We start from the raw sequence: 14204 nt of genomic DNA, 5'->3' as shown, positions 1-14204 counted from the left end.
GGAACATGGGTGTAACCTGGAGCATTCAGAGCCCAGGACCTGTAAGGAGAAAGTACTGGATTCTAACTAGATCAAGCTGTTTGTTTCTAAGTTGGGCAAAAGGCTAAATCTTTTTTGAATTTCATTGAATTACACAAAAGACACAATTTATATAACAAAACATGCTGTACGTAAGCAATTAAAATAATTTGTTAGTAATTTGCTCTTTTCTTGCTGTGCTTTTTTGAGTTCTCCGCTGAGCAATGGATATTTTGTGCTATTTTCTGACTTTTGAGAACAATAAACCAGTTGATTTTACCTTTGTTCATTTTCTTAATATGAATGCCATAAAAAGTGTTCCACCAAAGAAAAGAAAAATGCAAAGCCATTTATTCCTGGTATTAGTATTATCCAAAAGGGGCCTAAACTAACAGCATGGTCTCCCTTTGAATGAAACAATTTGTTAAAATTGGGACTTCATGAATCAGCAGGGAAGGTGGCGTGGTGGGTTGGACCGGGCCCTGCTCTCCACTGGGCCTGGGGTTTGAGTCCTGTTTGGGGTGCCTTGCAATGGACTGGCATCCCATCCTGGATGTGTCCCCTCCCCCCTCCAGCCTTACACCCTGTGTTGCTGGGTTAGGCTCCGGCTCCCTGCAACCCTGTATGGGACAAGCAGTTCACACTGTGTGTGTGTGTGTGTGTGTGTGTATGTGTATATGTGTATGTGTGTATGTATGAACCAGGAAGGGCCAGAGGACTCATAGTAGGATTCCATGTTGATGAAGCCATGTTTTATAATTACCTGAAAGTCACAACTTATGCTGGACTGCTAGAGAATCTTTAAACTCTTTATATGTTGCTTGAATCACCCTCATATCCCTCATGCTGCAATCAAAGTTCTTCATTGTCTTCTCCAAAATGGATTGCTAAAAACTCGCCCTAGCCCATGTTATAATGTACAGTATATATGACCTACAAATGCATCAGTAGAACTCTACTCCCAGATATCGACAAGAGTTGATCATCCGCTACACCCCAACCAGACTGCTACGCTCTTCCACAACTTCAAGATTGTGCCTGAATCATTCCTTTACACAGCTACTCCTGTAATGTAACATAAATGTTTATATGTTTCCCAAAAAAAATCTATATTATTAGGAAGGTGATCAGGAATCGTCGATATTCAGATAAAGTTTTATGTAGCTACTCGTATCATGAACTTTGTTTCATATGGTGGAAAAAAAAACAAACTAACTGTACTTAAGAATCACACGACTGCCTCTTCTACCAATGTAATGCATACATTGTATTTTCTATGAGATGTATGTAGCTTTGGAGAAAAGCGTTTGCTAAATCAATCAATGTAAATGTGTTTGTTGAATTTCTCAGGTCCTTCTCAACTCAGTAAATAAGGGACACTGAGATCAGTCTTTACTTAAATACAGTAGTACAGTGTGGAATGAAATTCTGTTTTACTCATTCTATTCTGTAACATTATGTTGTGGTGCGGTAATCATGCGAACTTTGTACACGTTTTTGAGCCGTTGTTTGTATCAAGACTGTTCCTCTAAGATAAGAAAGCATGTGAACGAGAACGCCCTAGCGCGATACCAGAAATCGCAACGGCTTCGGTTGGTTAAGGGCATGTGTGCTTAGAATAAGGATTAGAGTGTCCAAAACTGAGGACCTGCATACGTGACTAAATGTGACTGGTGTGTTTGTGATAAAAGGATGTCTTTTGCGTCTACACCTACAGACAAGCCTGGGGTGGAAGCAACAACCCCGCCCCTGTGCATATAAACATCTGCCTGCTTGCCTGCCTCCGTGCGACTCTCCCAGGAGGCTCACCCATGCGCACGTATTGCGTTAAAGGCTTCTGTAACCTGAGAGAGAAATTGATGTTGTCCTTTCCTACTGCAAAAGTTACAGGTAGAGAACATCAGTCATGATCAGCACCCTCAACACAAAGGTCGAAAGGCTCAAGGTTAAGATGACAGGTTTGTTTTTTTAATTTTTTTAAGATGCAGAAATTTTACCAAGAGTTAATTGAATTAATCCAGTCCCACTTTGAGTGGGTTTTACTGCCAGCTATAAGATGCAGAAACAAGGGGGAGCTTTCAGTCTGCAACAACATTTTTAAAATTAGACAAGACAACTGAAAGTAAACGAATTAAAAATAAACAATTTAAAAATAAATGAAGTAAAAGATATGTTACTTTAAAAAAATATCATAACTTTGTCAGGGACCAAATTTACTGGGAAATAGAAGTTAATGTCTGTATCCACTAGATGGAGCAGCTTTGCCACAACGATTTAGAAAATAGAACTTTTTAAAATGTTTTCAAATAAATGCACTTTCTAACAAATGCAAGACTCAAAAGCATGGAAACAAATAAAACCACACCAGATTTCTCCATTCATCATTTCCAATGATTGAAATCTTTATTCAATAGATAAATCCTAAAAACTATTTTTTTTTTCTTTCATGGATCAGAATGTATTGCCAGCCCACCAAAAATCCTAAAAACAATCATGCTAATAATAACCTGCTCTGGGTCCAAGGACCCCTTTGTCTCCCCAGCATCTATACCACTGCCAAAAACGCTCACCCCATTATTCCCCCGTAAATTCCCCCAGTGGTTGAACACTTTATTTACATTTTACCCACAATCCAACTATTTACATTATGTTTTCCTGCTCAAACTCACGGTAACGTGGATCGTTACAATACTGGAAAAAAGGTTTTAATCTTTTTAAACTTTTTAATCCGAAGGGCCCCCAAATGTGATGATACCATGCAAGGGACCCCTTGTCTAAAATATAAAGGCAACTCTATATTTTTTATGTATAAGGACTTTTAAATAATCTAAAGACATACTATTTCAGTTCATATCACATAGACATGTATCTGAAATGTTGTTTCAGTAACAATTTTCTTTGATTATTTGGAAACTCACTATAGCCTAAAATAATCGTCACAATTTTCCATAGCTTCCGTAGTTCTTTGTATTTCTGAAAAATTGGAAAATACTACTCAACAGGGTACTTTTTCCCACAGTATTAAGGAGCCACTCTTATAAATCACGAAACTATATGTAGATTTGGTTATTAACATCTTTAGGTTAAAAAAAATAATGTAAAAATTATCTTACTGTATTTTTTTTTCTGTGAAGTTTTCCGCAAACCCCAGTTTGAAAACCCCTGCTCTAATAAACTTTCATCATGAACACTACTTGTGCATCCTTCTTTGCTCCATTTGAATCCAGAGCGCTGCGTGCCGCAATATATTGATGAGAAACGTGGTTTCATATCTGTTTTGACACAAAACCATGGGAAAAAACAGAGGCCTATTGTCTATTATTCAGAAAAATTGGATTTTGTTGAGGTGGCGCTACCAGCTTGTCCCTAGGCAGTGGTTGCTACCACCAAAGCCGTATTGTCAAGCACTGACATTGTTCAAAATGCACCCTCTGACCGTTCAGGTCTCTCAAGCTTCATACAAGCTAGGACATCACAGCTAACTCCTGCCAGATTGAGTCATTATCAGAATTTGCTACTTACACTGGCCAATGTGAACATTAGAAAAACACGTTAACTAGAGCTTTTGTGCTGGGGAAGGAACGAAGGTCATGCTAACAACCCTTGAAATTCAAACAGGTGCGACAGAACCGGGGCGGCGATGCTGGAGAGTGAATATCGGACGACAGCGGAGTTGCTCGCAATCTTGACTCTAACAGGCCGTTTCTCGCCAAGTTTACTTTCCTAAGTTTTCCCCAGGTTAGGGACAAGACCAGAGCGCACGTCCACATGGAGAGGCCTACATCAGGTTCTGCTGATGACCACATGTGCCGAAAGCTGAGAGCATCAATTCCTGGATTTATCGGACTCATTGCCAGCTGGTTGCCCCGCTATGTTCTTCGTCAAGATATTCAGCTGATGGGACTGATCAGTTGTTTGGATCCTCAGCAACCTCTGCATGAGGATGGACTTCATGGACGAAATGCATTTTTGGCATTAAGAAGAGGTTGTGCAGATGGTATTAATGCTACTGGTTGCTGGATATGTTTTCACATTCCCTGTTCTGTGTCTTCGGGTACACCCCAGTCTCTGGTTCCAATTTCGTTTGTAACAATGGGATGCAGGCTGGTTCCTCTAACTGTTCTATAATGAGTTCTGTGAACTGCTCTGCGTGGCAGAGAACCACAGTTCAATGGCAGTTGCATGAGTTGCTTAAAGGCTATGATTGCAAATATGGTTTCTTTGTTTTTTCCGCAAATATTATGGTCTAGTGTGAACTGAACTCTCTCTTACCTGACACCATCAAGGAGGATGACAACTGAGTGTGAGCATTTCATGCTCGAAGGGGGAGGTGTTAAAGTTGATTTTACTGCATGCATGCTAAGGTTGACTGCTTGTGCTCTGAAAGACCCTGAGGAACTGCAAAGATGAATGCCTACCGTGAGAAAGAGAAGATACTGTTGAGCAAAACAAGTGTTAGCCATAGCCCCAGCTGTGGTGTGCAAAACTGGGTTGGCGGAAGGGTGGCTGGGTCAACAGGATGTGACTTGTGCTTACAGGGTGAACTTTTTTACAAAATGGAAAATAATTGTCTAGACAAAACAAGTGTTGCTGGAATATTTCTGGCTCCTCCTATGTAATTAATTATGCATGTAGATAAATATGAATTATGCAAATAAAAAGCCCAAGCAGGATACGATCGGGGAGACTCTCCCGTCAGCTGACACCCTGCAAAGGAAAATACTGCATCTGACTGATTGTCCTGCGGCTGAGAAACCCGTAAAGGGAAAATTTCTTCCACAATGTGTTAGTCAGTGAGCATGTGTGATCGTCCTGCAATGGACTCTTGTTCAGAATGTACTCTGCCTCAAGCCTTTCCACTGTAGACCTTCTACCACTGTGAGGTCTGTACTGGACAAGTGCTTTCTAACAATGAATGAATGAATGAATGAATGAATTATACATAATTACAGGGGGTCCAGTGGTGCAGTGGGTTTGACTGAGTCCTGCTCTCCGGTGGGTCTGGGGTTCAAATCCCGCTTGGGGTGCTTTGCGATGGACTGGTATCCCATCCTGGGTGTGTCCCCTCCCCCTCCAGCCTTTTGCCCTGTGTTGCCCGGTTAGGCTCTGGCTCCCCGCGACCCCGTATAGGACAAGCAGTTCCAGATGGTGTATGTGCGTGTGTACATAATTACTGCTGAAAATAAATTATGAAACACTACAATAAAACAGTAATGTACAAGTATACCATTGTAAGATAAGAGACAAAGAGAATATGTGAGACAGAGGGGGATGCTCAGGAATTGTCTGGTATTAGGGTAATGAGTGTGTTAGAAGCGTTATTAACTCAAGAAAGTTTTTTTAGGCATTATTGGTCTTTATTTAAACACGTGAGGGGCATTTTGGATCGTTGCGTAAATTATGAAAAAGAAACTTTTATTCCTTATCTGTAATGAGTTTCCCTTCCTTCTCAAGGAAGCTTAATTTTCACAAAATTCCTTTTATATTTTAAGGGGACACGCAACTTACCGTAGTATAAAATAGTGTTAGCAGCTTCTTTCACAATACAGCTTTTCTTGAACAACATTCAAGATATTCAGCATCTGATTTGCAAGGTAAATTGCAATCCTATAATTTATAAAACTAACAAATCGTTTGCTTGAATATATAAATAATTATTCAATATGCTGTATATATCATCAGTTGTATTATTAATTAGATATAATTACTTGTCTGTATATATTTGCATTTTCTTGGTACACAGATTCTGTCTCATGAACTATTTTTGCTCTCTTTCATTACTAATTAAATTGAAAGAAGTTATAACATTATAAATGTAACTGAGTGCCAGCAATATTTTTTCCTCCACAATTATCTCACTGTTTGTTACAGCACTTAGAGTTTAAACACATTTATATAGAAGAATATTTATTGTAATGACTCGTGTTGGGACCCGAATAGGAGAATGTGTCTGTTGTGATTATTTGAATTGTGGGTAAAATGGAATTGTGTTTATCCATTGTGGGGCGCGTGGGGGCGTGTGGGGGGGGGCAGCAGGTTTGGCCTGTGCCTGCTCTCCAGTAAGTCTGGGGTTTGAGTCCCGCTTGGGGTGCTTGTAGCAGACTGGTGTCACGCCCTTGGTGTGTCCCCTCCCCCCTCTTGCCTTTTGCCCTATGTTTCTGAGTTAGGCTCCGGCTCCCCGCAACCCTGCTTAGGACAAACAGTTTCTGTGTGTGTATCCATAGTGGTTACATACAGGGATATATAAGGGGGTGATTGACTCCATTGTGAAGAAGGCCCAGTAGAGGTTGTACTTCCTTCTCCAGCTGAGGAAGTTCAACCTGCCACAGGAGCTACTGATGCAATCCTACTCTGCAGTTGTCCAGTCTGTCCTCTGCACCTCTATAACTGTCTGGTTCGGCTCAGCTATGAAATCGGACATCAGAAGATTACAGCAGATTACAGCAGACGCCAACGTCCGCAAGCCAAGCGACCGCACCTGTTCACCTAATCAGCACGGACAGGTATGGGGTTATGGAATCTACAACGCCCACCTACTTGGCTTGTGCATTCAGCGTTCTGTTCCCCAGTACCCTATTCCCTGTTTATAGTTCCTGATTCTCCTGGCTTTTGACCTCGGCTTGTTCACCTGTTTACTGCATATTGCGTCACCCTCGAAACCACGTTCGCGCCTCGGAAGACCCTCGCCTGTCCCCGACCTCAGTTTCTGCTTGCTCCTGTGTTTTGGCATGGAAATAAAAGCATCCGCACTTGGGTCCAAACCCTATCTCCCGTCTCCCGTCCTCATCACTGGCACCTCATAGCTATACTTCATCATGGGAGTGTGTTTTCTTGAGCAGGCTATACAATGAGCCAAGAGAGTTTCCAGATGTTTTAAAAATAAAAACACTAAGATTCAGCTTAGGTGTAACAAAAAAATATTTTAAAAAATTACTTGTTCAAGTTGTTTCATTGTCAGTATGTAGTTAGTATTTAACGTGCAGTACATAACATATTGTAGCGCCCTGGGTTCCGATGGGGCGAAGAAGGACACACAGACACTATTCATCATGAACATTTATTGGACCACTGGCACACAGCGAGAGAGATCGTCACAAACATAAGGAAATGCTTTTGGTCCGAGGACCCCTTTTCCTCAAGGACCTGCACTATTAACCAGGTTTCCCAACCTGCTTAGCCCTTCTCAAGCTTTCCTTCTCCCAACGACTATTTCATATTTTATGCACAATTTCTCAAGTAAAATTGTCACTTTAAGAAGTGGTTTAAAACTGTCAACAAGGTCAGTTGTCCATGGTCTAATGTACACTGCTGATCAAGGGGCTGAAGGAGCAATCAGCCAAAAAGTGTATATTTTAATGTATTTTAGCAATATGTATGTATGGTAGCATCCCCCCCAGAGCTACTAGAACCAGGCTCTTTACTGAAAGCATACATGTCTCCAACAGCCATCTTAACAAAAACACTTCAGACAGTCCAAAACAGAGAACATATCAGAATCCCCCTGGGTCACTCCCAGCCCCCCTGCTGCACCCTATGGTTAAGGGGTTCCCCCTGGGACTCCCCAGAATCCCACTCTTGAACACTGAACATAAATAGGACGACAACCAATCAGAAACCACACACAACTATGTACACACACACAAACACTAATGCCAACTATTTACACATTTACTCCCCTCAGCGCTGTTACAGTATAATATATTTTAGCTAGTTGCTTTGACAACACTTCACATTCAGTTTTGTGGTTCAGCTAATAAACAGAAAGACAACTGTATATGATTATGTTACTAATATTTGAGTTTCGAACTCATATGAGATGACCAGGACAATATGTTATCAGATACAGTGTTCATACTGGTCTTTTCAAGTAACATTTTGAATTGTTTTGGGGAAATTTCTGGACCTTAAAAAAAAAAAAAGAAGTAGGTCTGTCATCTTAACAGTTCAGCTAATAATACAAATTTTTATGTTAACTTTCTATGGAGAGATGACTCATTTAGGTGATGATGAGACCCTTGATTTGTACATGTCTGCTCCATGGAACTTTATTTTAATCTGACAAAGGGAGCGGAAGTGTTCATTGAATTGGAAATTGTCCAATAAATCTGTCATTCATGGCAGTTGAAGGTACATACAGTATATTTGCCCCCACTGAAGTTCACCTGTTGTTCATCTGCTCAGAGAATTCCACTTCTGTCCTGTTAAAAACACGACACAAGATGAAAATTGTTCACTTTAATTTTAAGATATTTGCTCAATGTTAACATTTAACTGCACAAGACAAGTTACTTTTTGTATTGTAATTGTCAAATGTCAAAATTCCTTTTAAGTGACTGTATTATTGTCTAAACCACAGGTGTCAAACTCAAGGCCCGCGGGCCAAATGCGGCCCGCGAGAGCTTACAAATTATTTTATTGTTATTATAAATTTTATTGTCGGGACCTGAAAATGCAACTGTTTTATTGCCTGCGCGATGAAGGCATTTAGCCAGTAGACGGCAGTGTCTGGATATCTGTTTTTTCCTTCAGTGGCGTTCTGGAGGAGTGATAGGATTAATAAAAAAAAAAAATACGAATAGACTCAACATGTCGAAGAAAAGGAAAGTTGATGCAGAGGGGAGGCTATTTAATGAGAGATGGGAAAGCGAATACATGTTTGTGCTTCATGGAAACAAACCGGTGTGTCTTCTTTGCTACGAGGCCGTGGCCGTGCTCAAGGAATACAACAATTTTACGTCAGCGCTTCGACACGGAGCTAAGTATGCTAACCTTAGCTACCAAGAAAAGCAACAAAAAAGGTACAAGAATTGAAAAACAGCCTGCAAAAAGTGATGCAGCAGTGAAAGCCAGCTTTATCGTGGCTGAAGAAATCGCCCGGGCTTCAAGTGTTTTTCAGAAGGTGCATTTAAAGCAGCGTATCACTGTATGCTGAAGATATGATGTGAGCACGTCAGGTTTGCCCCGAGCAGAAACAGCCTTTTAGCCGTTTAGCAATGTTAGCTTGTCAAGGAATCCTATTGCGGACCGAGTCAGGGAACAAGCGGGAAATCTGACGACGACACAGCTGCTGGCTGAAGAAGCGCGCAGTTTTCCGGCGTTTTCGTTAGCTGTTGTTGGAACAAAAACAGTTTTTATGCCACAGACTGCGCCTTAGATCAGAGCACAGTTATTTGTTGTACCATACTTTTGCCCTTTTTTTTCAACTGTGACCAAAAAAGTTAAAGTAATTCGTGGGGGCTTGTTATTTTTTAAATTACGGTAAAATGCACTTTATTATTCATTTGCTTTTGAAATTTTCTTCTTTGATGTATAAGTAACGATTTTTTCTTAATTTCATCGTGAATTCATTTAAAATAAATATCACAGAGAAATCTGAGCGTGTGCTCACGTACAGCACAAGCATGTGTTTTTGTTACCACATTTATTTTTTAAATAAACTGTGCAAGACAAGAGTTGTACACTTGAACACACTTTGTCATTATTTGTCCTGGGCTTCTACTTTCAAAGCTAGTTATTAATTGAGTTATTACCAAAACCAGTAGTAATGGAATCAGTGCAGAGGTAATTATGCAATTCAATAAAAGAGCTGTACTAAAGAATTCCTGGAAAACATCCTTATATATGGCTCAACAAAATCAACTAGGTCTAATATACGGGATGGTTTCTGTATCCCGTTTTACCTTTCGATCCAAAATTCTATTTACTCGCTACAGCTCGTGTACAAGCTCTTCAAGATCAGACCCATAAATCCTAGCAAATGGAAACAGAACATCCTTTTCATAGGATGTTTCACTAGATGGATTTAGAGCGTGGATACCTCTCATATGTCACAATTTTTGTTCTGAAAATCTAGTGCTCAGCTCATTTAGCATCATGTCCAAAACCTGATAAAATATTCCTGCTCTGAAGCACTCTTTACTGTTCAGAGCTGCTTGACTTCCTACCGTGGACATGACACAGGTTGCTTCTAGCTTAGTTTCCTCTTTCGTTTGGGAACGCTTTCCGTACAGATATTACACTGCTCAGCTATACCTAAAACTGTTGTGCAGACATCATCAAATACCTGCTCATTTCTATCATTTTTAAATGTGCAAATGAGTGCCTCCACGAGCTCTACTGCTTGTGCTAAATTAAGACATGAAGACTGGAGCATGTCAGAAAGGAATTTTGCATCTCCAAAAAAGTTTTTTAAATGTTGCTACAAACTCAATAAACTCCAAGTCAGTTTGAAGCAGAAGGCCTGGGATATCTACTGACTTTTTCCCAGTTTGTCCCCCAGCTATTTTTTCTAGAACTCGTACTACTGCTGGCAACCCGTCTGCTAAATTGTGACATGACAAATACCTGCATGCCCACCGCGTGTCACTTAACCGTTGAAGTTCTCTGGAAGCACCCGAATACATTTCCCCTTGAATTTGAAGCCACTTTTGGTGCACCACTAATCCAGACATGAAGACATACGTATAGCTTTTGTAACAAGGAAAAGAAACAATTAGCTTCTGGGATGGCTTTTACTGTGTCAACAAGCACAAGGTTGAGGCAGTGAGCATTACAGCGCACATAAAAGGCCTGCTTTGCCACCTGCTTTACACGTGTCTGTGCACCACGATGCTTGCCACTCATGACTGCAGCCCCATCATAAGACTGACCTACCAGATTACTTTTGCATTCCAGACTATATCTTTCCAGAGTGTCAATAATCCTTTGTCTTAATCCTTCTGCATGTAAGCGTTCAGCCGTTCAAATTGTAAAAAAAAAAAAGCGTTCATTTATTGCACCGTTGTAATAGTACCTTACTACAAAAGAAACCTGCTCTTTTTTTACTAAGGTCTCTAGTTTCATCTGCTAGTATGTTGAACACCTCACTTTTCTTGACCTCTTTTATTATTGGGGTGCACACCATCTCTGCTAAGCAAGACAGAATCTCATTCTGGATATCAGCACTTGTATACCAAATATTCCCTTGGTAACCCCCCCTCCCCCAGCTATCATCATCATCATCATCATCATCTGAAACCGCTTGTCCCATACAGGGTCACAGGGAGCTGGAGCCTAACCTGGCAACACAGGGCGTAAGGCTGGAGGGGGAGGGGACACACACAGGACTGGATGCCAGCCCATCACAAGGCACCCCAAGCGGGATTCGAACCCCAGACCCACCAGGGAGCAGGGCTCGGTCCAACCCACTGCACCACTGTGCCCCCCTCCCCGCCCCTGGGTATTTTAAATCACTCACCTGTTATGACTCGGTCTGGCAAATATAAACTTTAGAAAAGTGTAGCGTTAATTAGGGAATGTTCAGTATTTTGCATTACCAACTGCATTCATTTTCTTCATAATGTTAGAATTGTGTTTTGCAATCAGCTTTAATATATCTAAAAAATTCCCTTTCCTGTCTGATTCTATTGTTTCATTGTGCCCTCTTTGTCCGATGTTTCGTGTTGCAGTGTAACGCAAAACCTCAGCTATCGTTTTAATGTAATCCCGGTTCTCTTTAACATTTTTTGTACTCTTTGTTTAAATTTCCAATGAGAGATTCTTGCTTTTTTCAGATATCTCAAATTCTTTCCATGCCATCATCGCATCCCTATGATGTGCAGCTAATCCTCCATCTTTGAGTGTCGCCTTCTTCCAGTTTTTAAATCCTGAGCTTGCAGCGAACGCAGATTCCGTGTGGCTGGGGAGGCTAAAATGTCCACAAGCATAACAGAAGGCAGAGTCTGCACTTGTGGAGTATTCTAACCATTCACTCTTAAAGCGTCTTCTTCTGTCTCCCTGAAGAGTCCTGGGAAACACCTCTGCTGGAGCTTCACCTCTGGATTTAGAAACGTCTAAAATAACATTATAACATAATTTAATGTGACCCTTATTCTACATTATTTGTATATTTAGATGCTAATGATGCAAACTGGGTATTGGAAATGATTTTTTTATGTTTGCAGATACAACTGATGTAACCTACATAGCTGGTGGGCAACGACTGGCTACAAGAGTGTTTCTGCTCATCTTTGATTCTGGTCTGATGTGTGTTGTGTCTGAAGAGCTTCTCCACAAGCTCCCTCTCGGACTGTATCTCTGCTTCCTCCTTGTCTCTCCGAGCAGCACATATTTCCCCTGCTTCTGCTTCCCTCTCTGTGCCACACATTCCTCTGCCTCTTTCTTTGTCTTCTTCAGTTTTACTGCTACTAGTCCTCAGTTTGCAAGAAAGGAAAGTATCTTCCTACCTTCCCCGCTTTCCTTTTCATGCTCTTGGACAAACAGACCTATCAAGAAACACTTTTATTTTTACTAAATTGAAGAGCTACTTACAAAAAAAACAGTGACAGACTCATAATGTAAATGTATGATGTGGTAACGTTTATGTGCGAACATTCTTTTTAAAAATTAGCTAGCTAGCAGTTGCAGTAACTTTAGCTATTACCTAAGTTACGCGATATTAATGGTAAGCTAAACACTTGTTTCTCATGACGAGACATCGCAGTACCTCAACTTTAACAGGCTTTCACGAAATGGACGGTACTGAAATGCAGGTGAACAGCACTGATTTTACTCTCCTGATCACCGTATCCTCTTGCATTGCTCACTTGCGCCGGACTTTCCTGGAGTAACGGTACCGAAGTCGAATTTTACCGCTCCTACTCCTAGCCTCCTACACACACAGGTTTGTGCCATGCGGGCGGTTTGCAGCTCTTCAGCCTATAGCTGTTGAAGAAAAACATGTAGAGACACACAGGGCTACAAAGAAAAATTTCCTGGAATGCAGCATTAACACACATGGGAGAGTCTCTCCTAACAAAGCATACAGCAGTTACTTTGAAAACCGTTGCGCTGAGTTGATATGCTCCTCGGTAGATTTCCACTTTCTCAGGCTCGTCCTTGTGCCTCTTCGTGTGAGGCGCGGCCGAGCCGTAACTACTTTACGTTGGCACCTGCTCGGGGCGGTTTCGGGGGTTCGTCATATCAGCTCCCAACGGTGGTCAGCAGACAACTTGTTTTGTCTTTGCTTTTGCACAAAGCCTGCAACACTACTTCACTCAGTAACTTTCCACACGTTACGGTTACAAAGCAGAGTTACAGACATAATGCAACATTCATTTCAGTAAACCTTAAATTCTTCTCTCACATAGTGCCGCACACTATGTGCGTTATAGAAGTTTGAGTGGGGAGAAGAAGTCACCTGTCAGTGTTGTCAGGGCGCTTTGCACAACAGGGGTGGCCAGAGGGGTGGCTGAGCTTCAGTCAGGGGTGGCACTGGCCACCCACGGCCACCACGTAGCCACGGCCCTCTGTGGACTGCTGGCAGGCCAGGTGAGCACACACCCTCTGTGTCTACAAAGCCACGCCGTTGTAGCATGTGCAGAATGAGGCCTGGCGATGTCTTGCTGAAATAACCACGGACTTTTCCGGTGGGGGGGGTGGGGTGGTGTGACGAGTTTGGCCTGTGCCCTCTGCGTAACGGGTCCGGGGTGCCCTGTGGCGGACTGGCATCCCGTCCAAGGCGTGCCCCCTCCCCCCTGTGCCCGGCGTTGCCGGGCAGGCTCTGGCTCACTGCAGCCCTGCTTGGGTGTGGTGGTTGTAGCAATTGTGAAGCTTCCCTCAAAAAGACTGTATCTTCACGTCAGCATATATCTCTCTAACATCCCAATATATGCCTATGTGGGGACTGCTGTGATACCATCACAGTTGCTGGCTTTTGCACCTTTCACCGATAACAGTCTGGATGCTCCTTTTCGTCTTCGGCACGGAGAATTCGACGTCCGTTTTTCCCTAGAACAAGTCGAAACGTGGACTCATCTGACCACTGCCTTTTGGTAATCTGAGATGACCTTGAGCCCAGAGAACATGGCAGCATATTCCTTCGTAGAGTTGATGTACAGCTCCCTCCTTGCATAAGAGAGTTTCAGGTTGCATTTCTTGATGCGGAAGCAGACTCTGTTAAGTGACAATTGTTTTCCAAAGTATTGCCAAGCTCATGTGGGTATATTTCTCATATTTCTCAAAGCAGCAAGACAGCTTCTTGTGCAATGCTGGCTGAGGGGTCGAAGAACACGTACATTCATTAGTGGTTTCTGGCCTTTCCCTTTAGGCACTGAGATTCCTCCGAATTCTCTGAATCGTTTCACAATACTATGAACTGTAGATTGTGAAAGACCTCAATTCTTTGCAATCTTGCGTTGTTCTTTTTG

The sequence above is a fragment of the Scleropages formosus genome, unplaced genomic scaffold (assembly GCF_900964775.1).
Source record: "Scleropages formosus unplaced genomic scaffold, fSclFor1.1, whole genome shotgun sequence".
Taxonomy (NCBI): domain Eukaryota; kingdom Metazoa; phylum Chordata; class Actinopteri; order Osteoglossiformes; family Osteoglossidae; genus Scleropages; species Scleropages formosus.
Note: the sequence above shows the minus strand (reverse complement) of the source record.